The 27,461-nt window shown below is 44.0% G+C and overlaps 1 long non-coding RNA gene across 2 annotated transcripts in view; it reads right to left on the bottom strand.

The window, feature by feature from the left end:
- Positions 1–2,655: 2,655 nt before the first annotated feature.
- Positions 2,656–27,461, bottom strand: part of Gm33167 (predicted gene, 33167) — a 31,469-nt gene continuing 6,663 nt past the window's right edge. For both annotated transcript variants that reach the window (NR_166598.1, NR_166599.1), the window contains 3 exons: positions 12,794–12,871; positions 11,002–11,092; positions 2,656–3,298 (listed from right to left, as the gene is read on the bottom strand). This is a non-coding gene — a long non-coding RNA (predicted gene, 33167). The remainder of the gene's footprint in view (positions 3,299–11,001; positions 11,093–12,793; positions 12,872–27,461) is intronic.

The following is a 27,461-nucleotide window of genomic DNA, read 5'->3' as shown; positions in this document are numbered from 1 at the left end:
ACCCTGCAGACTTCTTTCATTAAGACTTAAGCAAGCTTAAATCAGTAAAATTACCGGCAAATATGTAAGAGGGCAGCAGGACGTTTTTATTGTTATTTCCAAATGCTTTATTGAGTTCCCACGAACGGAGCAATATTTTATTTACGGATTTAATATAAATGCCACGAATTATATACAAAAACACATAAAACCCATGAGCAGAACATTAACAGAACCCAAGTCCCACACGGCTTAATTTCACCAATGTGCTCTGCCTTCCGTGGGAAATTTTTCTTTGTGACTGTTTCCAGTTTGGTGTGGAAAAAAATGTTGATTGAGCTTCCCCTGTAGAGTAGGCACTGAGACTATGAGAGCCCACAGGACACATGGCTGCCCCTATCCTTTCTCAAACCCCATGTGACATTGCCCTTCTTAATGTGTATGGGAAATCTGTGTGTCATCCTGTATTTTAATTATTTACCAACTCAAAGTTAAGCAAAGGGCTCAAGGACATTTTTAAAACATCGTATGGAGGATGCTCGCTGGGTGCTGTCACAGGAATGTAGAGGTCAGAGGACAACTTTGGAGAATCAGTTCTCTACCTCCATCTTTATGTGGGTCCCAGAGATAATCATGCTCCCACAGTTAGCACCCTAATCCACTGAGCTGGACCACTGGACCACCGCATACCTTAGTGTTTGGATATTAGTGTAAAACAGATACTGTAAGTGTGAAGCCTGAGGGCCTGTAGGTATTCTGTACTGGGCATGGCACTACTTTCTGATGGGCACACAGCCTCAGAATCCTTCTCAAGCCAGCAATCACAGTCTTTGAGGGTGGTGTGTATGACGTTATCCCTCTCTAAGGAATTTACTGAATGTGTGACATGTCACCTGCTTAGAATGGGTGCTATTGAGGCTTTGAGAGTTGCACTGACTCTCCTGATGTTGCCTGGGCAACCTGCTAGCTAATGTAGAGGGCCTGCCACTGACTAAGCCAACTGCCTTCTTCACACTGCAATTTCACCTCATAAATACTATCTGGGAACACTGGGAAGATGGCTCAGTGGTTAGGAGCAGTGTGCTGTTCTTCCAGAGGCCCTGAGTTTGATTCCGAGTATCCATATCAGGCAGCTCACAATTACCTGTAACTCCAGCATTGCGAGATCCAATGCCTACCTGCCCTCATGTGTTCATGTGTATACACACACACACACACACACACACACACACACACACACTTACTTTTAAATAATGAAAATAAATCATTAAGAACAAAAACAAGCAAACAAGCTCTGTGGGATGTGGCTGGAGAGATGGTTCTGTAGTTAAGAGCACTTTGTGCTCTTACAGAAGACCCGAGTTCAGCTCCCAGCACCCACGGCAAACAGCTCACAACTGCTTGCAACTCCACCTCTAGGGGTCCAGTTATTTCTGGGCTCCATGGGTACCACACTCACATACATCATACATTCACATAGACACAGACACATACACATGAATAATTTTTTAAGGTGCCGGAGAGATGGTTCCATGATTAAAAAGCACTTGCTGCTCCTTTGGAGGACCCAGGTTTGATTCTCAGCAACCTCATGGTGACTTACAACCATCTGTAACCAGTTCCAGGTGATCTGACATCCTCTTCTGACTTAGCAGGCACTATGCACACATGTGGTGCACAGGCATACATATAAGGAAAATGCCCATACACATAACATAATCATAAAAATTTTGTAATATCTTATTTTTAAAAGAAGCCCGTGTGGGGTAAAAGCTGACATTTCGGTGCCCTGCAGGAGATAATTCTGGATTTGTTTTGTTTTGTTTCTGGGCTTGCAATGTCATAACACTTTCTGCAGAGACCCTGACAGAAACTGTGGAAACATATAACCTAGGCAAGGAGATATGGTTCCCAGGCTCAGGGCTGAGACCATCTAAGCAGGGTCTGAAATGAGCTTATTAGTGTTCTACTTCTGACCCTCAAGTTCTGAGTGCTACTATAGCTTGAGGTGTGTGTGTGTGTGTGTGTGTGTGTGTGTGTGTGTGTGTGTGTATGTGTATGTATGTATGTATGTATGTATGTATGTATGTATGTATGTGAGAGAGAGAGAATGTGTGAGACAGTATGTGACAGTGTACATGTATGTGAGTGTGTATATGAGTGTGCCTGTGTGTGTGAATGTATGTATATGAGAGAAAGTGTGTGTGTGAATAAGTATGTTTGATTTTGGTTTCTTTGTTTTACAAACAAAAAAACCTACCACAACCTCTCTTCACACATGAAAGCTTAAACTTACCAAGGTAGACTGATCTGCTCAGAGTTATACTAACCAGCGAGTGGTTGAGCAAGCTTAGAGTCACATGGGAACGTTTCTGCCTTCAGCCAGTATTCTATTCTATCTGGATATGGTGACAAGATTCCTCTCAGAAGTGCGGGTGCAGGCCAGGGTTTCAGGACTTAATTTCCAGACAACCGAGGAGGAGATTACAGTTGTAATGATAAAAATGAACCACAGTCCATCATTAGATTTCCAGCCCTGGGACAAAGGGCTTTGCCATGCTGAAAGGTAGGACAATGTGAATGGCAATCTTGCTAAATTCTTTTCTCTATTTAAATCTGGAAGGGAGAAAGCTCGTCCCACTCCCTGCAATTCTGTACTACATTTGCTACACAAAATATGAACAAACCAAAGTAGTATCTTTTTATTGAAACTGAATAAGAGAGGGGAAGATTAATGCATGTTTTTCCCAGTTATAAAACATAACATGTTTACAGAGAATCCTTGGAAATCTCAGAAAAGTACAAGGAAGAAAATGTCGCTCACAGTTCTAACAAGAGACCACCATTGCCAGCCTCCCGTGGCGATGCTCACACTCCCATGATTCCCTTTACCGCAATGGAATACAGTAGTAGCATTCTGTTTTACTCATCTGAGATCTGCCTTGCTTTATTATATTCTTAATTTATTATTTTTTGTAAATATAACTTTTAATATACATTTAAGTAGTAAATTAATACAGTGGTTGTATGTCTTTATCCTAGCTAGTTCCAAATAATAACAAAGAAAGACAAAAGTTTTGTTTTAAGCCTTCACCTCGGTATCTGGACAGTCAAACTACTTATAATAATTTCCCTAAGCTAATTGGCTACCTCTCGACCAACTTCCCTCATGATACTTGGATTTGAATTTTATTATTCATCTCGCTTTTTGGGCTTCAGGTGGGTTTCCATGATCCCTTTCCAGACACCTTCCTCTGTGGCTCAAACTTCAATCTTTCTCCTTCCTCTGGCTGGTGGAAGTCCCGCCTTATTCTCTCTTCTGCCCAGCCATTGGATGTTCAGCATTTATTGACAAGCAGAGAATAAATGGTAAGAATTGTTTACACAAACTTGAGACAGGAGATTCTTGATGTAAGCATTACAATGCCTCGGGGTTGAAACAAGATACGGGGACAGAGAAATCAGCATGAATAACAGAATGACAATCTTTACACAGTGCACAAAAACATTATGCCTATAATCTTTTCCATTATCGTGTGTGTGTGTGTGTGTGTGTGTGAGAGAGAGAGAGAGAGAGAGAGAGAGAGAGAGAGAGAGAAAGAGAAAGAGAAAGAGAGAGAGAGAGACATGGCTGTACATGTATGAAGGGCAAAGGTTGATGTCAGGAATTGTCATCTGTCTCTCTTTTCCCTCAGTCGCTGATACAGAGGCTTCTCAGTCAGACCCAGACCTGGTATAAGGTAAGTCTCCTTAGCCATCTTGCTCTGGGGCTAGCCCATCTCTGCTTTTAGAAACTGTAGTTACATCATAATCACGTGGCTTACTATACATCAAAATATTGCTGTCATTGGGTGTGGCCTCTTCAAGCCACCCCTGTCTTGTGACTTTTGTTTGTTTTGCTTTGTTTTTATTTTGAGCCAAGACCTCGCTGTGTAGTTCAGGCTGACCTAGAACTCTACGAGATCCTCCTGCTTCAGCCTCCCAAGCACGGGAAAAACCATCAACCACCACTGTACCAACTTCACAGTTCGTTTCAATTTTCTGCAATTCACTACCGATAGCTTTTGGCCATTAAAACACTTTTGGTTTTTCTCACACATAACAATTACATATTTGCATGACATACGCACTCGTGTATGCAGCACGAATGATGGATCAGGCTAAATGGCAGATTGCCACCTCAGACAGAGATCATTTCTTTGTGTTACAACCATCAGAGACCTTTTCTTCCAGCTACCTCGCAATATTCAGTTAATTACCGTAATCCATAACTTTCGCTGTGCTATAGAGCATTGGAAGATGTTCCCATCGAACTGTAGCTCTGTAGCCACCTAGATGGACACCTAGCTTGGCTGAAGCGTATGCACATACCTTGACAATTGCAACTAGTTCTGCAGTCAACACTGCAGTGCAGACGTCACTTTCTCATGCCAACTTCTGGTCACGTGACTAAAAAGCCAGCAATAGGGAATGCGATCTTGTGGCTATTCTGTTTCTAGCATCCGAGGAACTTCCATACATTTTTTTTTTGGGTGGGGGATCATGGTTGTATTTGTTCACATTGCTATGGATGTTCATTTTCTCTACCTCTTTGCCCACATTTATTTGGGGTATAGGGGTTCTTTACATATCTGGAACATTAAATTCTGGGGGTTACGTGTAATGCAAACATCATGTCCAGTCTCTTGTTTGTTTCATTTCTTTGGGTCTGGGACTGCTGTGCACACATATGCTGCATATGCTTCGATGCTTCCTCTATACACACAAGTGATTTTTGTTTTCATTTAACATCAAAACATAAGCATGTTCCAGTATAATGGCTGTCTTAGTCAGGGTTTCTATTCCTGCACAAACATCATGACCAAGAAGCAAGTTGGGGAGGAAAGGGTTTATTCAGCTTATACTTCCATACTGCTGTTCATCACCAAAGGAAGTCAGGACTGGAACTCAAGCAGGTCAGGAAGCAGGAGCTGATGCAGAGGCCATGGAGGGATGTTTCTTACTGGCTTGCTTACCCTGGTTTGCTCAGCTTGCTTTCTTATAGAACCCAAGACTACCAGCCCAGAGATGGCACCACTCACAGTGGCCTGGGCTCTCCCTGCTTGATCACTAATTGAGAAAATGCCTTACAGTTGGATCTCACAGAGACATTTCCTTAACTGAAGCTCCTTTTTCTGTGATAATTCCAGATTGTGTCAAGTTTACACAAAATCAGCCAATACAATGACTAATGGCATTGAATGATTGCACGGCATCATCTTGTAGGTACACCTTCCTTTGAACAACTACACCATGCCATTTCCAAGGCTGGGTCATTGTTCTCGCTTGCTGGACCCCCTTATTGTAACAATCTCTTCTTCAGCATCTGGGTGCTTGAAGTTTTGGATGGCATTTCCTGAGTTAACTGGGATAGCCACTTCAACAAGGTGAATTCCTGTATCAAAGGAAAGAACCAGCCCTGCATCAAATTGACTTTCAAAAAGTTCAGATCATTTTCTCTTTATTTTCAGGTCAAGTGGACTGGATCTGCCAGGAGAGCTCCCAGATCTCCAGGGCAACATAACCACGGTTTATTCTCCACTCGCACCTCATCTTGATGCTGGTTGTCACAGCCTGTGTTGTTCAAGTCACTTAGAATCATACTCTGGCTTCAAACTTTCTTATAGAAGTGATTACTGTCATATGTGTTCTCATTTCCTTGGCCATAGCAAATTTTATGGTCCTAACGTCTAATGGGTCAGAGGACGCCATCTGCCAGGTGCCCAGGAGAAAAGTCAGAATTTTGAACAATGTGAAGTCCCAGAAAGCGGGAGGGAGTTTCAGGAAGGAAGGAAGGACAAGGAGGAGAAGGAAGAGGAGGAAGACAAGGACAAGGAGGAAGAAGGGGGAGTCAGTGTGAGAAAGTTTGTCTTTGGGGTCTGTCCCTTTAACATTTTTTCTCTTTTGGGTGTGTATGCATGTGCTCATGTTTGTGTGTGTGCGTGTGTGCACCTGTCTCAGTAGTTTTGTGATAGTAACTATGTTTAAGTAGAATTGTGCGATGTTTATTGTCTTAAGAGTGGCAGTCGTCTGCACCATGCTTTCTTTACTCCTCTTCATTTCTACAGCAGTCTAAGGTGTGGATGCTCGATTGTTTTACCCAGTCTCATGTCAAAGACATGCGGGTTGTCTTCAGGTTTGGGCTATCACAAGTAAAATGTTGGTGAGTACCGGTTTATGTCTTCTGTGGGTCAAGAGGGCAGATGTCAGGTTGTGTGGTAAGTACAGGTTTAGTTTTATAAGCAACAGCCAAATCTTTCCAGAGAATGTAATATTATATTCCCAAAGAGATCTAGTTTCTTTGGGTATTTCCAAGAATTTAGTGTTATTATTACATTTTAAAATATTGTAGAGGACTGGGAGGTGGCTTAGTGGACAAAGGTGTCTGTTGTGCAGTAATTGAGTTTAGATTTCCCCAATACCTATGAAAATGCCAAGTGGGCGTGCATGCAACTTTCTTGTAATTCTAGTGCCCAGGTGGTGGCCATAGTGGACCCCAGGGTGAGCTGCTAACAGGTCAATCAGTTCCTGGTTGGGCAAGAGAGCTTGCTTCAGTACACAAGGAAGAGCTTGATCAAGGAAGACACAACTGTCCACCTCTGGCCTTCACACACACATGCATGCATGTTCACACATGTACCTGCAAGTACACATGGGCTCATAGGCATGTGAGCTCCCATGCACACAACGTGCGTAACCAAAAAATTTTAGTTGTTTAATAGGTGCACAGTGATATCTTATTATGTTTTTAATTAATCTCCCTAATGACTAACGATGTTGAACACTTGTTAATGTGTTTATGTGCCTGCTGTGTCTCCTCTCTAATGAAATGTCCTTTCCCACTTACTAATTGGCTCTTGTTTTCATATTGGGTTTTGAGAGTTCTCTATCTATTGCAGATACAGGATGTTGGCCAGATATACTGCTTGCAAGGGTTTCCTCTCCATTCGTCCTTTGTTTTTTCATCTTTTTAACAAGATCTTTTGCAAAAGTTAGCGCAATCTCTCTATTTCTTCTTCTTCTTCTTCTTCTTCTTCTTCTTCTTCTTCTTCTTCTTCTTCTTCTTCTTCTTCCTCCTCCTCCTCCTCCTCCTCCTCCTCCTCCTCCTCTTCTTCCTCCTCCTCCTCCTCTTCCTCCTCCTCCTCCCCCTCCTCCTCCCCCTCTTCCTCTGCCTCCTCCCTCCCCCCCTCTACCTGTCCAGGCCAGAGGTCAGTGTTGAATGTATTTCTCATGTTTTGCTCTCCACTTATTTTTTTGTGACAAGGTCTCTCACTGAATTTAGAGCTTACTATTTAATCTGGATTAGCTGGCCAGCAAGCCTTCAGTATTAACCTATCTGTCCCACCCGCCTAGCACTAGGGTTATAGACACATGCGTTTTCATTCTAGTGCCGGCTAGTCTTATGTCAACTTGATACACAAACTAGAGTTATCTGAAAGGAGGGAACCTCAATAGAGAAAATGTCTCCATAGGATCAGGCTGTAAGGCATCTTCTTAATTAGTTACTGATGGGGGAGGGCACAGGCCTTTTTGGGTGGGGCCATTCCTAGGCTGGTGGTATTAGGTTTTATAAGAAAGCATGAGCAACCACTATGTTCATAGCAGCCTTATTTATAATAGCCAGAAGCTGGAAAGAACCCAGATGCCCCTCAACAGAGAAATGGATACAGAAAATGTGGTACATTTACACAATGGAGTAGTAACCAGCTATTAAAAACAATGGATTTATGAAGTTCTTGGACAAATGGAGGTACCTGGAGGATATCATCCTTAGTGAGGTAACCCAATTACAAAAGAAGTCATTAGATATGCACTCACTGATAAGTGGATATTAGCCCAGAAACATAGAACACCCAAGATACAATTTGCAAAACACAAGAAAATCAAGAAGAGGGAAGACCAATGGGTGGATACTTCATTCCTCCTTAGAATAGGGAACAAAATACCCATGGAAGGAGTTACAGAGACAAAGTTTGGAGCTAAGACAAAAGGATGGGCTATCCAGAGACTACCCCACCTTGGGATCCATCCCATAATCAGCAACCAAACCCAGACACTATTGCACAATGCCAGAAAGATTTTGCTGAAGGGACCCTGTTATAGCTGTCTTGTATGAGGCTATGCCAGTGCCTGGCAAATACAGAAGTGGATGCTCACAGTCATCTATAAGATGGAACACAGGGCCCCCAATGGAGAAGCTAGAGAAAGCACCCAAGGAGCTGAAGGGGTCTGCAGCCCTATAGGTGGAACAACACTATGAACTAACCAGTACCCCTCAGAGCTCGTGTCTCTAGCTGCATATGTAGCAGAAGATGGCCTAGCCGGCCATCACGGGGAAGAGAGGCCCCTTGTATTGCAAACTTTATATGCCCCAATACAGGGGAATGCCAGGCCCAAGAAGCAGGAGTGGGTGGGTAGGGGAGCAGGGCAGAGGGAGGGTATAGGGAACTTTCAGGATAGCATTTGAAATGTATATAAAGAAAATAACTAATAAAAAATAAATTAATTAAAAAAAAAGAAAAGAAAAAAAGAAAGAGTGAGCAAACCATGTGAACAGGCCAGAAAGCAGCACAGTGTGCCATGCAGAGACACTCCGAGGCCTCCACATGAGCTCCTGCCTCCAAGTTCCTGCCCTGTTTGAGTTCATGTCCTAACTTCCTTTAATGGTGAACAGTTTTGTGCAAGTGTAAGCAGAGCAGACCCTTTCCTCCCCAACTTGCTTTTTTGGTCATGATGTTTCATCGTAGCCGTAGAAACCCTAACTAGGGCAATGTCCAACCTTTTGTATGGGTGCTAGGGATCCAAACTTCAGGACCCCATGCTTGTGTAGCAAACAGTTTGCCCACCGAACCATCTCCCCAAGCCCCACTTTATCGACATTTTTAAGAATTGTGGTTTTGGTTCCACATCCTTTCCCTGACTCTGACACCATATATTCTCAGTCTCCAATCTGGAATCCGTTTCTTAAGAGATTTTTGGGATGGTCTCTGTTTTAGCAAGGCACCACCAGTTGACATCTTCTTCTTTAGACTCAATTTCAAGGGTATTTCCCCCAGAACAAAAATCCTCAACACAGGAGGAGTTGTTTGGGGAATGGTGTGTGTGTGTGTGTGTGTGTGTGTGTGTGTGTGTGTGTGTGTGTGTGTGTGTAGGGGGAGGTAGTCTTTCTGGACATATTTTTCAAATGGGACATTTCAGTGATGTGATGTGAGAATTGATTCAATCGGCTTTAAGGTCAGCCTGACTGGGCCTGCAAGTGCTTACTCACTGGACACAATCAAGGCCTACAAGTGCTGCTCTGGTCCAGAGAATGTCACTGTGAGAGAGGATCTCCACATGCCCTGTCACCTGGAGGATAGTACCTCTCTGATTGGCTGTATGGTTAAGCTCTGACCCTAAAGCTACAAGCATTTTGGCCAAGTGTTTCAATGACTCACAACCACAGTTCCCCAGAAGACTGTCTTAGTATTTTGGGAGGAGCATACCAGACACTGGACTTTCCTTTTCAGCAACTGACACAGAGCCCAAGCAAAAGGCTATATCATTTAACATGCTGTCTCTTGACTTTTTCTCATAAATTGCCTCTTTTTTTGTTGTTGTTTTTTGTTGTTGTTCTTGTTTTTTTCGAGACAGGGTTTCTCTGTGTAATCCTGGCTGTCCTGGAACTCACTCTGTAGCTCAGGCTGACCTCAAACTCAGAAATCTGCCTGCCTCTGCCTCCCAAGTGCTGGGATTAAAGGCGTGTGCCACCACTGCCCAGCAAATTGCCTCATTTTTTTTAATTAGGTATTTTCCTCATTTACATTTCCAATGCTATCCCAAAAGTCCCCCATACCCTCCCCCCACCCCCCTACCCACCCACTCCCACTTTTTGACCCTGGCGTTCCCCTGTACTGGGGCATATAAAGTTTGCAAGTCCAATGGGCCTCTCTTTCCAGTGATGGCCGACGAGGCCATCTTTTGATACATATAAATTGCCTCATTTTTAAGGTAATAAAAAAAGGATTCTTCAATCTGGTACAAATCTGATAATTCTTAACATTCTCCTGTAGGTATAGATGTCACAGTGTGCACACCTTTGAAATTGCAAAACTTTAAAAATACACATTAAACACATTTTGCTTTCAGTAGAACTAGATTAAAGCCCCTAGTAAAATCCTCAATTGGGTGTGGTGTTCCATGCTTGCAGTCTTAGCACTGTGGGGTGTAGTGCAGCAGAACTGTGGGTTTAAGACTAGCCTGGACTACATAGTGAATTCTAGGCTGGCCTGGGTTATGTAGTGTCCTACTTAGGGTATTATTGCTGTGATGAAACACCATGACCAAAAGCAAGTTGGGGATAAAGGGATTAATTTGGCTTATACTGTTCCTCACTGAAGGAGGTCAGGGCAGGAACTGAGAAAGGGCAGGCACTTGGATACAGCAGGTTTGTCTACTGGCTTGCTCCCCTTGGCTTGCTTAGCCTGCTTTACTGTAGAACCCAAGACCACCAGCCCAGGGTTCTGGACACCACCCTCAACGAACTGGACCATCCTCCGTCAATCTCTAATTAAGAAAATGCCTTACAGCCTGATCTTATGGAGCCATTTTCTTCATTGAGATTCCCTCCTTTTAGATGGCTCTAACTTGTCATGTTGACATAAAACTAGCCAGCGTGCATAGCAAGAACCCATCTCAAAAAAAAAAAAAAAAAAAGGAGGTAAATAAAATTCTATAATTCAACCATCAGGATCTAGGAGCATATCTAAGTCATATAAATTTAGTAGGTTTATGTGTGTTTAATTAAAATGTATGCTGTACTTTATTTTCAGATAAAAATAAAGGATTATTTAATAAGTGAAATCTTTTTGCAAACACATTTTCATCTCAGTCGTCTTTACTCTTTTGTAAACAGCTCAAATCCATTGCTATCTTTGTGTGTGTGTGCTAAAACATATAGAGCAAAATGTAAAAAGACCCACTCTAGAACATTTGTGACCTTACCTTTATCAAGAATTGATTGGAGGAGCAAGCAGGCCTGGAGGCAGAGGGATGGATTCAATGACTTCTTGAGGTCCTTGGCAATGAGCTATGTCTAGGATTATAATTATGACTATGTTTATTTATTAACATTTCTACTGGGCCATTTTAGTTGATTAGCACAATGCAATTACACAAAAAAATATGCAGCTACAAGTTCTGGGAAGTCTCTACATTGCTAGGAAAGTCTAGATATGATATCATTTCTGATTTTCAATGATTTAATTAAAATAAACAAGCATACAATAGTCTCGGTATATTTTATAATATGATGAGGAACTACATCTAATTGCTGAAAGTAGGGGCAATGAGAGTTAGTAATCTCAAGTTCTTGGCTAATGACTCCTTGGGCCTGTCTCTGTTCACCAAACAAAAGAGACACATTTTGTTAAGGTGAAGGAGCTGCAATGGGGACATCATTCGGTGGTAGAAAATGTGCTTAGTAACCCCTAGGACCACCAAGACAAATATGAATAAGTAAAAAGAAGAAAGAGAATGGAGATGTAACCTAGTTGGAAGCATGCCTGCCCAGCACACACTAAAGCCCTGGGTTAGATTTCCAGCATCATATAAAACCAAGTTGGTTGGGGACACCTGCAATTCAAGCACTGGTGAGGTTGGAAGTAGGAGGGAGGGTCAGAGTTCAAGGCTGTCTTCTGCTGCATGGTTGGCACGAGTCTCTTTGCTTTTGCCCTTTGCTGTGCCTCATAGACTCATCCCATGGCCATAGACTCCCAGCAGCTTTGGGAGGAAGCCAGAGGACAAGCCTAGATATGAGAGGGGCAACCCAGGGACAGCATTCAAGTAAAGAAGCTACCACATTTCTGAAATGCTCCTTGAGAGACCAAGGCCCTAATCCTTGTTGAAATACAAATTCCCCCCAAACCTTGAATTTTGCACAGCATTTGTTTATAGTACTGGTTCTTTTCTGAGGGGGAGATGGGGGAAGTGGGGTTTCTCTACAGATCCCTGGCTGCCCTGATGTCTTGGAACTCACTGTATAGACCAGGGCTGGCCATGAACTCTCAAAGATCCACCCATCTCTGTCTCCCAAACATGGGGTTAAATGCATGCACTACCACGCCTGGCCTAGAGTACTGTGTCTTAACACAGGCTATTAAGATCTCTGGAAGTCATTAGTACTAGATGGGGGGAGGGTTATCAGTGAAGCTGCAACTATTTTCATAATTATAAAAATAATAATTAAGTTTCACCCCAATGCCTCTCTCTTGAATACAGAATGGAATTTTCTAAAATTTACTTGACATGCGGTACTGCAGTTCCTTGATCGTAGAGACCAACATGTGTGTATAGCAGTTTCCTTACTAGACCAAATACTAAGAAACTGGAAAAATGCAAAGCAATGCCATTATTTTAATACATTTAAAAATATTATTTCATCGAAGTATGTTAATTGTGTTAACACTAGGTGGGTTTTATCATTATTTTTAAATAAAGTGCTAGGTGAATAGCCTTTTTGCCCCCTCAGTGTGTATTTCTAATATAGAAAGTATCAGAAGATACACTTAGAATCAAGAGCTCTTTGGGGGCCTCAAGGATGGAAAAGAATCTGGGGACCACAAATGTTTTTTGCAGAGGCCAGCAGTGTGGATGGGTGAAGATGCTCTCTTCACCACAAACAGCCATGACCATCTTAGGCAGAGATGCTGTGTGTGTCCTGCCGTTAAGATCCGCCCTGCTGAAGATCCTCAGGAAAAAGAGAGTAGGGATAGGGATTAGACAATGAGACCCTTACCTGAGATTCCAGCACCACCTGCAGCTCTCTCCCTGCTGTTTGTAAATCTGCTCCAGTCACATGTAGTCTTGGGAGGTGCTAGAAGATATAATGGAGGGGGAGAAGGACTTACTCATGTTCTGGATCTAACCCTCCTCTCTCGAGCTCTTGTAATACACGATCAAATCATTGGTCCACCGAGTTAGACTTGAGTGGAATAATTATTTTGGTCTGTTGCTGTGGATATGGAGTGAAGAGATATTTGCTGATGTCTCACTAGGATACGTTAGCACAGCAGAGGAAACCTTGGAAAATATTGGGTTCCCTCACTTCATTTATAGGTTGAAAATTGATGTCCAACGAGGTGAGATAGTTTACCTGAGATCTTCTTCTTTAAAAGTGACCATGGCTGAATATAAAGCAATGATTCACTTTGCTGTCAGATGTGGACTTTGAGCTGAGCTTGGGTCCTGGGTGTTGTCTGGGGTCTTCAGCGAGGGTGGCTGCAATGTCTGAGAGCTGGGTCAGCCGAGTTTGGCAAAAACCATCCTCTCTCCTCCTCCTCTTCCTCCTCCCACCAGGCCCCCTTCATAGATCCCAGGGCTTCCTCACAGAGCAAGCCTCTGTGGAAACACCAAGGGGTTCGTAATGGCCTCCATTTAGAAGTCCTGTTGCTCCTGAGATCAGCCCAGTTTCAATGGGAGGAAAGCTGGTCTCCTGTCAGCCAGAGGAGGATGACAAGGAGGAAGTTCTGTCCTTCTAAGAATGAAGAACATCTCAGTGACCATAAACACCCCAAAGGGAGGTGCATAGTTCAGAGTCTGAAAAGGAGGCCACTGAGGAAGATGCTGAGCAATAGACTCTCAATACAGGAGAAACCTTAGTCCTTTTCTTGGTTTTGCTTCGGATACTCAGCTGTCCTCAGCAGTCTTACTGGCTAGATACCTGTGGAGATGGCTTACTCTAGAACACTGATTCTCGACCCACGAGATCCCCTGGGAGTTGAATGTCCCTTTCACAGATACCTGCATTATGAGTTATAACAGTAGCAAAAGTATAGTTACAACGTAGCAATGAAATATTTTATGTTTGGGGTCACCATACCATAAGGAAATGTATTAAAGGGTCACAGCAGTAGGAAGTTGAGAACTACTGCTCTAGAAAGTTCTGCTTCGGAGCAGAAATCTGTTTCCCATGGGACCCTGTGGAGTGGCTACACTCTTTTGTTGCTTTAGGGTGGTTCTGGGAAAGGTTTGCTCTTGCCCTCTGCATGAGGCTCTGACCCCTGTTACACTCTTGGGGCTTCTTTGATTCTAGGTTTGTGACTCTTGAAAGTTTCCTCTATTTATGAGACCCTATGTATGGCAGCTTGTCAACCAGTTCTCTGCAATTGGGCTGCATGGCCCACTTTTGACAATTGTTCTCATGTATATACTATATACACACACACACACACACACACACACACACACACAAACACACACATACCATACACATAAACACCATACACACACATATCACATACACCATGCACTCACATACACATACTCACACCACACATAACACACACACACTCATATACACATACTCACAAACACATATACCCACACATACACACCACACATAACACACACACACCACATGTATACACCCACACACACACACATAACACTCACACACTCACACACACACATCCACCACACACATACCACACATATGCAACACATACACATACACCAGACACATACACACCCCACATACCACCCCCCCCACAATACACACATACACATGCATATATACCACACACACACTCACATACACATACTCACAAACATATATACCACACATACACACCCCACATACCACACACACCCCACAATACACACATACACATGCATATATACCACACACACACTCACATACACATACTCACAAACATATATACCACACATACACACCACATATATACACCCCTACACACACATACCACACACACACCACACATATGTACCATGTACACATATCACACACCATACACACACACACACACACTCACATACTTACACACACATACACTAGACACATACATACCGCACATACCACACACACACACATGCATGCATGCCAGCATTCTTGCACTTTACTATTACCCATGTCATTAACAGTGTGCCCTGAAAAGCATAGAGGTTTAGCTCAGTGGTAGAGCCCCTGGCTGGCAAGAGTGACTCACCAGCATCAGACACTACATAAAGGTGTAGCTAAAACCACAATATGCAGACTGAAACTCCTAGATCTTCCTCAAGGACTCTGCTGGCTACACTTCCTCAGGTCATCTGGATGTCTGTCATGGCTATTTCTGGTTGTCAACTTGATTTCATCTGGAGTGAACTACAGTCCAGAAATGGAGGGCACACCTATGATCTAGAACTTGAAGCTGGAAGACAGGTTTCTGACCTGGATCTTGACATGGAGATCTTGAGGCATAGTGGCCATGGAAATCTTAGGCCCAGGCAAAGTACTTCACACTTTTAATTACAGGAGACCAAGACAAGCAGATCTCTGAATTCAAGGCCAATATGAAGAGCAAGTTCCAGGGCTGCCAAGCTTAGGTGGCAAAGGAGTTGGAAAACAGAAAGATGATGATGATGTTATAGGGCAAAGGGGCCATGTTCCAGCTCCAGCAAGCAGCAGAACTTTGGCAGCTTTGGCCATGTGGCTCTGGCTTTGTAGTCAAGAGGAGAAGGAGAGTACTGGGACAATTGATGCTGGTTAGCTGGAGCTAAGAAATTATCAGTGATTAAGAAGAGACCAGCATCACTGAGGTGAAATTTTCTGTGAAGCATTTTCTGAGAGCACAAAGAAGCTGTGTTCCAGAGATAGCCAAGGTTGTACCTCCTGCTGCAGCTGTCCCTGGTAATGTGTAAGAGTCACCCAGGTGGTACTGGGTTTGAAGGCATGAAGGAGTTATAAAGAGCAGCTGAGGTTTGGCACTGTAAGAGGTCAGGGAAGGTGAAGGTGCAGCCTCAATTGCAGTTGAAAGCCCAGGTCTGAAGGGGCCATGCAAAGGAGTTGAGGCTTGGCACCATGAAGAGAGCCTATGAGAGGCTATTGGTGAATCCTGGTTGCAGTGAGAAACCCCAGCATGTTAGAGATACCACTACCATGGGATGACCACCAGGAATAGCAGTTACAATGCAGTGGAGTCAACCAGAGCCCAGAGTGCTAAAGAGGACAGAGCTGAAGTGAAGTGACCCAAGTCCTTTTGAAAAGCCCAGAAGATTGTGTGTGGATCCCAGACATTAAAACAAGAAGCTGTAAATTTGAAATTGCCTTGGAGACCTCAATATGTTAGAGATGTCAGAGACATGGGATCTGCTAAGGAAAGCTGCTAACAGGGAGTGGAACCAGTCCACGGGAAAGATGTTTGTTGCAGTCAACAAATATGAAAAAGGAGTTGGAGGTCTGAAGACTGTTTTGACATCAGCCATGGAGATATAGAGTTTGGAGTTTGCCCAGATGGTTTCCTGTCTGGCTTTGGAGATTACAGTTAAGTGATTGGATGGATCTCAGAAGAGACTTTGAACTTTGGACTTTTAACATTGTTGAGACTGCTGTAGACTATGGGGACTTTGGAAGTTGGACTAAATGTAAACATGTTTAGGTATGGCCCCAAAGATTCATATATTTGAACAAGCCTATGGGGGCCAGGGAGTAGAATGTGGTGGTTTGAGTATGCCTAGACCAAGGAATGGATGGAGTTGTGGCCTTGTTGGAGTAGGTGTGTCACTGTGGGGATGGGTTATAAGTCTCTCATTCTAGCTGCCTGGAAATCAGTATTCTGCTAGCAGCCTTCAGATGAAGATGTAGAACTCTTAGCCCTGCCTGTGACATGCCTGCCTAGATGGTGCCATGCTCCCACCTTGATGATTATGGACTGAGCCTCTGAACCTGTAAGCCAGCCCCAATTAAATGTTGTCTACGAGTTGCCTCGGTCATGGTGTCTGTTCATAGCAGTAAAATTCTAACTATGACAATGTCTCTACGTGTTACATACTTGGTCTTTAACTCAATTCTGAAAATTCATTTTCATCTCCAGAAATTTTATCTGTGGAGCTTGGTGGCCAACTTGTCTGGCCAACCAGTAAGCTCTAGGGTCAGTGAGAGACTCTGTCTCAAAAAAACAAGGTGGAGACCAACTGAGAGAATTAGATACCTGAGGTCAATTTATAAATCGAACCTGATGCTATCTACCTGGATGCAGACATTGTCACTAAAACTACTCAAATCCCAAGACCCCATATCACCAGCACATTCATTCAATATTGGCCCTATACTTTTACTAGGTTGTTGAAAAAGGTTCAGTCAGATAGAGGCCTCTGTCACTTCACTTGAGCCCATCCCCTATGCTAACATCCATCTGCTAATCAGCATCATCCACCTAAATATTGTTAATTCATCTAATGGTACTATCGTTTAGTCCACATTTCTCCATGTTGTCCACTGTGATATTGTGAGAGGCCTGGACGAACGCTCTGTTGAAGTCCAGATACATTATGTCTGCGGCACTTGGCCGCTCTCTAAATCCACTAACCCTGTCAAAGGAAATGAAGCAAATCAGACTCTTCCAGCACGCCATGCACTTTGATGCTCGGCTTTGCTTTGGTTCTTCGTTCTGCCCAGGATCCCCTTATGTAACACCTTGCCTGCCCGTTTTTATTGCTTATTGCTCTTCAATGAAGCCTTGTTCCTTGACTCCAGGAATATTTCCTTGTGCCTGACTTCTCCGCCCCCAAACCCTGAATATACTGTTGTCTCCCAGACTGTTTATACACATTGTCCTCAGGCTGACTTAGCATTAGACATCTATTATTTGAGGGCTGGTTCAACTAGAGCTTGGACCTACTGACAGTCACTTCTCTTCTAACATATCGCTCACATCAAAATCCAGTGTGGCACCCAAGGTGTCTTCCAAATGCTGATTCCTAATTGGAAAGATCAGGGCTTCTTGGTGAAGTAGCTGATACCAGATGTAGGCAAAGGTGGGAAAGATGAGGCTAGACTGTTCTGTTGCTCCATTCAGAACTTCCTAGCTACAGGAGGTCATCAGGGCCTGTCAATTGAATTAGAAGCTGAGAAGAGAGTTCCACTAATCAGAGCTAGGCTAACTTGAATGCTAAAACTGCCGCTTCAGGGGATAGGAGACAACTCCATCAGCAAAGAGCTTGATGTATAAGCATGAGACCCTGAGTTTAGAGCCCCTGCGTAAAAAAAAGAATTCTCAACTGAGGAATACAAAATGGATGAGAAGCACCAAAAAAAAAAAAAAAAAAAAAAAAAATTCAACATCCTTAATCATCAGGGAAATGCAAATCAAAACAACCCTGAGATTCCACCTCATACCAGTCCGAATGGCTAAGATCAAAAACTCAGGTGACAGCAGATGCTGTCGAGGATGTGGAGAAAGAGGAACACTCCTCCATTGGTGGTGGGGCTGCAAGCTGGTACAACCACTCTGGAAATCAGTTTGGAGGTTCCTCAGAAAATTGGACATAGTACTACTGGAAGATCCAGCAATACCACTCCTGGGCATATGTCCAGAAGATGCTCCAACATGTAATAAGGACACATACTCCACTATGTTTATAGCAGCCTTATTTATAATAGCCAGAAGCTGGAAAGAACCAAGATGTCCCTCAACAGAGGAATGGATACAGAAAATGTGGTACATTTACACAATGGAGTGCTACTCAGCTATTAAAAACAATACATTTATGAAATTCTTAGACAAAGGGATGGATCTGGAGAATATCATCTTGAGTGAGGTAATCCAATCACAAAAGAACACACATTATATATACTCACTGATAAGTGGATATTAGCCCAGAAGCTCAGAATCCTTCTTAGAAGGGGGGATAAAATACCCATGGAAGGAGTTACAGAGACAAAGTTCGGAGCAGAGACTGAAGGAATGACCATCCAGAGACTGCCCCACTTGGGGATCCATCGCATAAACAACCACCAAACCCAAACACCATGGCAGATGCCAACAAGAGTCTGCTGACAGGAGCCTGATATAGCTGTCTCCTAAGGGACTCTACCAGTACCTGGCAAATACAGAAATGGATGCTCATAGTCATCCATTGGACAGAGCACAAGGTCCCCAATGAAACAGCCAGAGAAAGTACCCAGGGAGCTGAAGGGGACTGAAGCCCCATAGAAGGAACAACAATATGAACTAACCAGTACCCCCAGAGCTCCTTGGAACTAAACCACCAATCAAAGAAAACACATGATGGGACTTGTGTCTCTAGCTGCATATGTAGCAGAGGATGGCCTAGTCTGTCATCAATAGGAGGAAAGGCCCTAGGTCCTGTGAAGATTCTATGCCCGAGTATAGGGGAATGCCAGGGCTAGGAATGGGAGTGGGTGGGGTGGGGAGCAGGGGAAAGGGGAGGGGATAGGGGATTTTCAGAGGGGAAACTAGGAAAGGGGATGACATTTGAAATGTAAATAAAGAAAATATCTAATAAAAATATTAAAAAAAGAAAATCTTAGTGAGCCCGTGCCTTTTACCTGAGTGCTAGAGTCACAGAGAGACAGGCTGTATGACCAGTCTAGCCAGCTGGTCAGTGTGACGTTCAGTGAGAGACTGTGTCTTAAAAATTAGGTGGAGAGCAACAGAGAGAGATACCTAAGAACAACCTCTCCTCCTCCATGGGCACTCACATGAACACACAACCAGGTGCGCGCGCGCGCGCGCACGCACACACACACACACACACACACACACACACACAGAGGGGGGGGGATGTCACTGTAATGAAATAACATGCAAAATGTCTAGATCTGTGAGTGAATAATGATATAAGAAAAGAAAAGCCCCACTGATGAGCTTGTGGGGTGCCAACAACAACAACAAAATCTCTATTTTCTGTAAACTCATAAATAAAGGCAGAGAATCCAGCATGTATCCTGCCTTCCCATGTTGCTGCATCTCAGTGACTGAAGGGTTGGTAAACATCTTCCCTTCATCCTTCTGCCTCCGTCCCTCCCTTCTCTTCTTCCCTTCTTCCTTTCCTTTGAAACTGAGACTCTCGGAGTAGCCCAGCCTGGCTCCTGTGCAGGAGCTCCTCCTCAGCTTCCTGGTGCAGATGCTGTAGGAATGGGAGCGCCACACCCAGCACAGCACCACCCTCCTGAACAGCAACCTAGCTAGTGAGTTGACAAGGAGTGCAATAATTAGAACTCTGCCATCTTGTGCCATCTAAATAAATGATGTAGAATAACATAGGCTATGCTAACCAATAAACTCTAAAGTCTTTGGGTTAAAAGTGGGTGTGCAACATTAAAAGGAATGATCCCAGCTGGCACAGAGCAAACCCCATACCATCGGAGACAGCCAGCTTTTGAAGGTGGTGTAGTAGGAATGGCACAGCATTTGTACAGAGTGTCCTAGCTAACGACCTGAACGTGCAGGGGTGGGAAGCTGGGGTACACACCTTTAATCCCAGCACCTTGGAAGTGGATCTCTGTGAGTTTAAAGTCAGCTTGGTCGACACAGTTGAGTTCTAGGCCATCTAGGGATTCACAGTGAAACCCTTTCTCCAAAACAAAACCTAAAACTCTACTCAACTTTAATGTGTAGCTGATCAAGCCTCTGGGGTCAGCTGCTACCATGTTACAGAAAACAGGTACGATGAGAGTAAGATGACCCATGGGAAAGTTCATAGCATATGTGAATCATTTTCTTTTCAAATTAATTATAAGGGCCAAGGAGGTACCTCACTGGTAGAGCACTTGGTTGGCAGGTATAAGGGCCTAGGATTGACTCATGGCATGGCACCGCAAAATAATTATAACACAGAGATTATTATTTTAATAATTACCAATAATTGCTATCACCGTATAGCTTGTAAAGAGAAAAGGAAGAACAGGAGGGGATTCTATAGACCAAGAGCTTATGAGCTGCAGAAGAACCCACGTGCAATGCATGCACCAGCAGTGACTGGATTCAGAGTCAATGCACAACTTAGAGCAAGAGAGAAAAAACAAAATTTCTTTGTGAGCCAACCTGGGGAAATGAACATTGGGTAATTGAGGAGGTGAAGGTATTGCTACTTATTACTAATTATTATTTATTATTTATTTATTTATGTGAGAATGGCACCAAGATTGAGTCTTTTTAAATTATTTTTAAAGAAACCCCCATCTTTTAGAGAAAATATGAAAGTATCTAAGGAGGAGATTCTATGGTGCCTTAAGTTCCCTCTTAGCAACCTAGAGGGAGCAGAGTGGGCACGTGAGACAGTAGGCCAGTGATGGGAACAGACAGCTGCCATTTCTGGATTAGAGGTTCCTGACGCCTGCTTTATATGGTTCTTGGTTCTTTGTATAGTCAGTTCCCATAATCCTTTTTGCTCACTCTCAAATTCTCTTTGGAATTCTGTGGTCATCTGCATTTCAGAACCCACTTTGGTTTCCTTTCTGAAAAAGGCAGCTCATCAGAAGAATTGTGGAAACCTCTGCTTCAGTCCTGTGTGAATGCATGTGTGAGTGCATTGAGTGTGTGAGACAGTGTGGTTCATGTGTGAGTGTGTTAGAGAGTGTGAGTGTGTGTGAGTGCATGTGTGAGTGTGTGAGAGAGTGTGAGTGCGTTGAGTGTGTGAGACAATGTGGTTTATGTGTGAGTGTGTTAGAGAGTGTGAGTGTGTGTGAGTGCATGTGTGAGTGTGTGAGAGAGTGTGAGGGCATGCGTGAGTGTGTGAGAGAGTGTGAGGGCATGTGTGAGTGTGTGAGAGTGTGTGAGTGCATGTGTGAATGTGTGAGTGCATATGAGTATATAAGAGATTGAGCACATGTATATGTGAGTGAATGTGTGAGAGTGAGCATGTGTGAGTGAGTGTGTATGTGTGTGTATGTCTGTGTTTGCATAAGCCGGAGGATAACCTTAGTTAGGTGTTGTTCCTCAGGAGCCCTCTATCTCGCTTTTTAAGGTGGGGTTTCTCAGTGGTCTGGGGCTTGCTATGTAAGCCAGGCCAGAAAGCCCTAGAGACCCACCTGTCTCCATCTCCTCGATGTCAGGACTACAGATGTGTGACTGTACCCAACTTTTGAATTTGTAAAGTGGGTGCTGGGGATTGAACTTGGGTCCCTATGCTTGTGTGGTGAGCATTTTATAGTCATCTCCAGTTCCTCTTGCTTCATTCTCTGTGGCCCTACAAAAATTACAGTCATTCCAGGTCCCACTGGCCTGTTTCCCTGGGCCTCAGAGTTCTACAGGAACTCACAGAAGCGGTCAGGACCTTCCAGTTCAGTCACAGCCTATAGGCTCTGGTCCCTGCCACTGCCATTTACACTAATCCTTCACCACAGAAAGTTATTGTCTTTGACAGGAAAGGCAGAATCAAAATAGGAGCTGTATTTGGTTTTCTTCATCATTTTTCAATGTTGAAAAAAAATCAATTCCAGGTAGAATTTACCCCTTTTGCCATCTGGCTTCAACCCTAAAGAGGACCCTTCGGTCATCACTGGATTTTTAGCCCTTGACATTTAAGCTCTATTTTATAGGGTACGGTTAATATTTAGAATGACTTATTCCTGCCTTCATTCCTTTGCGTGAGGTTGTTGGTTTCTTTGGGCAACCTTTTTCTTTCTTAAGAGTGTTTGCTCATTTACAATACGACAGTAGAGAATGGATGGCCCACATGTGGTGGCATCAGGCAGTGTTGGTGAGTATCGGAAGGTGTCGACTTTCCGGAAGGCAAATGTGCAAGAAAGGAGGCTATACAGTAGTCCATGCAGGATGCTCCCAGTGTTTAAGAACTTCATTTCGTTTTGTAAAGATGTATCTGAGCGGAAGGAGGAAAGACAGCCAAGATACAGGAGAGAATTAGAGTATTTGCTTTCTTTTCTATTCATGTGTCTTACCCGGTCCATGACATTTTTCTTTTTGTTATTGTTTTTCTTTTTACTGTAGCTAGTTACTACTTCAAAATAAGAAGGGGAAGCAGTAAGAGCAGGATGAAGAAGGCAGGAATTGGCTGTGGCTCTATTACAAGTCTCTTATTGAGTGTTGGCTTCTGTGACTTGAACAGCCCTCAAGAACAGTTCTCGGTCTCTTCTTGGAGTGTTTTGTTGTTGTTTTATTTTATTTTATTTTATTTTATTTTATTTTATTTATTTCCATACACAGAGGGGCAGATATTCACTTAGATACAAGAGCACCTCAAGAGATGGGAGAGAAATTGATGCCCAGTAGTGGCTAATGAAAAAGCTTGTTCACAGATGTGGGCCTGGCTAAGACCATTTCAGAGAGCCACTATGGCCTCAACTGTGTCTCTGAAACATAGTTCCGACCCCATCCTGAGCCATTTGAGAATTTTGTGGCTTGTTCCACGGCTCTGTGCACTGTTTGGGTTGGAGCTGGTGGCTTCTGCTCTGAGGTCTGTTGAGATAACTTGAGGGGGGAGGGGAGACTGTATTATCTACCTACCATCATGCCTGACTTCCTCCAGCAACCCTCTTCCCGCTTCTTGTCTTCAAGCCCGATCTCAAATGGCAAAATCTTTATGAATAAGCAAGGGTCTTCACAGGGAGCTTATGACGGGAACCCTCAGCCTGGTAATTCTCCAGGATGCTGTTAACTCTCCATAGTAAACAAACAACTGGAGGAAAGAAATATGCATTTTAAAAAAGAAAATGAATATTCCCAATCTATCCAACAGGGGAAATACTGCAAACACGCATACTGTAACCGTTTTATTGTCTCCGGCTCCCGAGGTCTAGGACACGTGGTGCCAGTCCCTGAATACCGGATTGCATTTGTCTCTAAATTCTGAATCAGCTGAAATCCACATTAAAATGCATGATGCTGCTGCTGCTGCTGCTGCAGAGTATTACCGGCAAACCCCACAAACTTCCTAAATGGGACCACACAGCGAGATGAAGGCCTTCCGAAAACCCAGAAGGAAAAATATTTTTAGACACTCTCAATTTTTTTATTCACTGATCTTCATCTTTCAGGCGAAGCAGATGAAGAGAGTGGGCAGCTCCAACACCCCTCAGTGGGCTCCCTGGGCTGACTCAAGATGCAAACCCTGGTCCTGGAACTCATCTGCTGTGGCAGTGACAGCAGGGAGCAAGGCAAGCTTCAGGGTGTGTGGAGTGAAGTACAAGGGTTTAATGATAGCTATGTGATATAACAGCACCTGTCACAGTAGGCCTTATTTCCTAGGGCACTGCCTGTTGGTGGCCTCCTTTGAAGATCTGCCTGGAGAGACAACACACAAAATCTCAAGAGAAGGAGGAAGGACATGACAACACTTACCCTTCTCTCGTGTTCTCTGTACCTCCCATTCCTCTCATCTCTATAGTAGCTTCCCACTGCCCACACAGCCCTTGACATTCTGTCTCCCATAGATAAAGCTATGTAAGAGAGGCCCCCAGGTTCTTTCCCACCAAGTCAGTTCCCAGGACATCATAAATGAACTAGACTTCTCAGAGTCTTATCCCAGCTCCTGAAGCAACAGAGGTCTCTGCCCAGAATGATCACCGAGGAGTCCATCCAATGGCCAGCCCAACACGAGTCCTAAACAGTCAAATTTGGTGTCAAACTGTCCAGCACCGTGCTGTAAGGGTGCTACCTTCAGCTGGGTGGTCCCCTTTATGTGCAGATCTTTGGTTTGTTCCACATTCAAACCATGCAAAGTTATCTGAACCGTGTTTACATCAAGGAGTAGGTTTCTAGTACATAGTAGAGACTTCAAAAATATGGTCAGAGTGATGGAATGAATCTTCAAGTGATAGCAAGCCCGAGTGGGCTAATGGGATCCCTGGACTGGAACGACAGAGAGGAAATCTTGCCAGTTCACACATCTGAAGTGGTTTTGTTTAGACAGTCGATGTGGTCCTCTTGAACTCATGTCCTGGGCAGGACTGTGTCTTTTTGTTTTACATTGCTTTCATCTGTTTTGGCTTCATCCTTACACTCCTGAATTGACCATGCATGTCATTATACTTTTTTGGATACCCAACCACTCTTGTCCTTTCTGTTTAATAGAAACCTAAGCTGAACTCTGTAGCTTCCCAATCACTCTGAGTTCTCTTTGCCTTTGGAGTCTTTGACTGTGCCTGTTAGGGTTACTATTGCTGTGGTGAAATACCACGACCAAATGCAGCCTTAGGAGGGTTAATTCCACTCACAGCTCCTTAGAACAGTTCATCATCAAAAGCATTGAGGGCAGGAACTCAATCAGAGCAGGAAGCTGGAGGCAGGAGCTGATGATGAAGAGGCCATGGAGGGGTGCTGCTTACTGGCTTGCTTCTCCATGGCTTGCTCAGCCTGCTTTCTTATAGAACCCAGGACTACCAACCCAGAGGTGGCTCTACCACACTAGGCTGGGCTCTCCCTCATCAGTCACTGTCTTAGTCAGTGTTTCTATTCCTGCACAAACATCAAGACCAAGAAGCAGGTTAGGGAGGAAAGGGTTTATTCAGCTTACACTTCCACACTGCTGTTCATCACCAAAGGAAGTCAGGACTAGAACTCAAGCAGGTCAGGAAACAGGAGCTGATGCAGAGGCCATGGAGGGATGTTCCTTACTGGCTTGCTTCCCCTGGCTTGCTCAGCCTGCTTTCTTGTAGAACCCAAGACTACCAGCCCAGAGATGGTCCCACCCACAAAGGGCCTTTCCCCACTTGATCACTAATTGAGAAAATGCCTTACATCTGGATCTCATGGAGGCATTTCCTCAACTGAAGCTCCTTTCTCTGTGATAACTCCAGCCTGTGTCAAGTTGACACAAAACTAGCCAGTACAGTCACTAATTAAGAAAATGCCCTACAGGTTTGCCTACAGCCAGATCTTAGGAAAGCATGCTCTCCTTCTATGATGATGATAATTTGAATCAAGTTAACATAAAACCAGCCAGAACACTGATGATCTCAGAGCCTTCTGCCTGGAACTTGGGTCACCATTTTGTTTACTCAGCTGGTAGTCCCCACCAAGCACATATGTCATCTCTTCCTGAGTATTCCTCGACACTCAAAGGAGCTATCAGTTCCTTCCCTATCTTCAGTGATCTCTGCTCCATGGTGTCCCTACTCTGGGCTAAGGCTAACAATGTGGCCACTACTGAAGTAAAGATAAGAGCAAGAGAGAAGAGAGAGTCTTGCAAGCCTTCTCTCAGTTTCTGCAAGACACATTCACATACTTATCATATATTGCCAAGACATGGCACATGGTGGTGTCCACCTTCTAGAAGGTAAGAAGGTAGGATCCTACTAGAAATAGGCAAAACCAGGAAGATCTGTTAAACAGCCTGAGTAACAAAATAGCCTCAAGTAAATCCAGGCTTAGAAAGTCTTCAGTGGAGTTGATGACCATGATGAGAATTTAGGTGAGGGTGTGGAAGCCACTTACGGAGGAGCAAAGAGAAATTAAGAAACAATCACATTGAGGAAGACAAGACATTCAAGATGGCTGCCATGGGGTTGGAGGTGGAAGGAGGTGTGAGAGGTGTGGGGGCAGGAGTGTGGGTGGGGGAAAAGAATGACAGCAGTGGGGTGTGGCTAAGGAAAGCTGTCTGACTGATGGTTAGTGTGGGTGTGACTGCAGGTTGCCTGCTGAGTTCCAGAAGCACTAGAGTTTGAAGACCCAAAGGGTTGGGTTGATTCCCTCAGCCAGTGAATTCCAAAGCACAATGAGAAGATGAGTCCAGAACTCAGCTAGGCTTCATCCTTTGAGCATCAGAGCAATGAAAACGTGAGCAGAGACAGAAACACGTTGGGTGTCTGGACTGAGAAGTAGGGGATTCTTGGGCAGTAGGATTTGTTATCATGGGATCCATCCCATATACAGTCACCAAACCCAGACACTATTCTGGGTGCCAAGAAGTACATGCTGGCCAGGCTGTGATGGCGCACGCCTTTAATCCCAGTACTTGGGAGACAGAGGCTGTCGGATTTCTGAGTTTGAGGCCAGCCTGGTCTATAGAGTGAGTTCCAGGACAGCCAGGGCTACAGAGAGAAACCCTGTCTCAAAAACGAAACAAAACAAAACAAAAACAAATCAAGAAGTGCATGCTGACAGGAGCCTGATATAGCTGTCTCCTGAGAGGCTCTGCCAGAGCCTGACAAATACAGAGGTGGATGCTCAAAGCCATCCATTGGACTGAGCATGGGGTCACCAGTGTTGGAGTTAGAGAAAGGATTGAAGGAGCTGAAGGGTTTTGCAACCCCATAGGAAGAACAATATCAACCAACCAGATTCCCCAGAGCTCTCAGAGACTAAGCCACCAACCAAGGAGTACACATGGAGGGCCTCATGTCTCCAGCCGCATATGTAGCAGAGGGTGGCCTTGTAGAGCATCAACAGGAGGAGAGGCCCTTGGTCCTGTGAAGGCTCGATACCCCAGTGTAGGGGAATTCAAGGGCGGGGAGGTGGGAGTGGGTAGATAGGTGGGGGAGCACCCTCATAGAAGCAGGGGGAGTTTCAGAAGAAGGAAGGAATAAGCAGTTTCAGGGTGGGGAAGTGGGAAAGGGGATAACATTTGAAATGTAAATAAAGAAAATATCTAATAATAAAAAAAAAGAATTTGTTATCATTAGGAACTTGATTTAACCACAATGTGCTTCACTTGGAGAAATTCAGGAATTGAATAAGAGAGGAGAGAGACAAAAGCACTATTTA

This window comes from Mus musculus, chromosome 5 (genome assembly GCF_000001635.26).
Source record: "Mus musculus strain C57BL/6J chromosome 5, GRCm38.p6 C57BL/6J".
Classification (NCBI taxonomy): domain Eukaryota; kingdom Metazoa; phylum Chordata; class Mammalia; order Rodentia; family Muridae; genus Mus; species Mus musculus.
The sequence above is the reverse complement of the archived record's forward strand: the minus strand, read 5'-3'. Positions and strand labels throughout refer to the sequence as shown.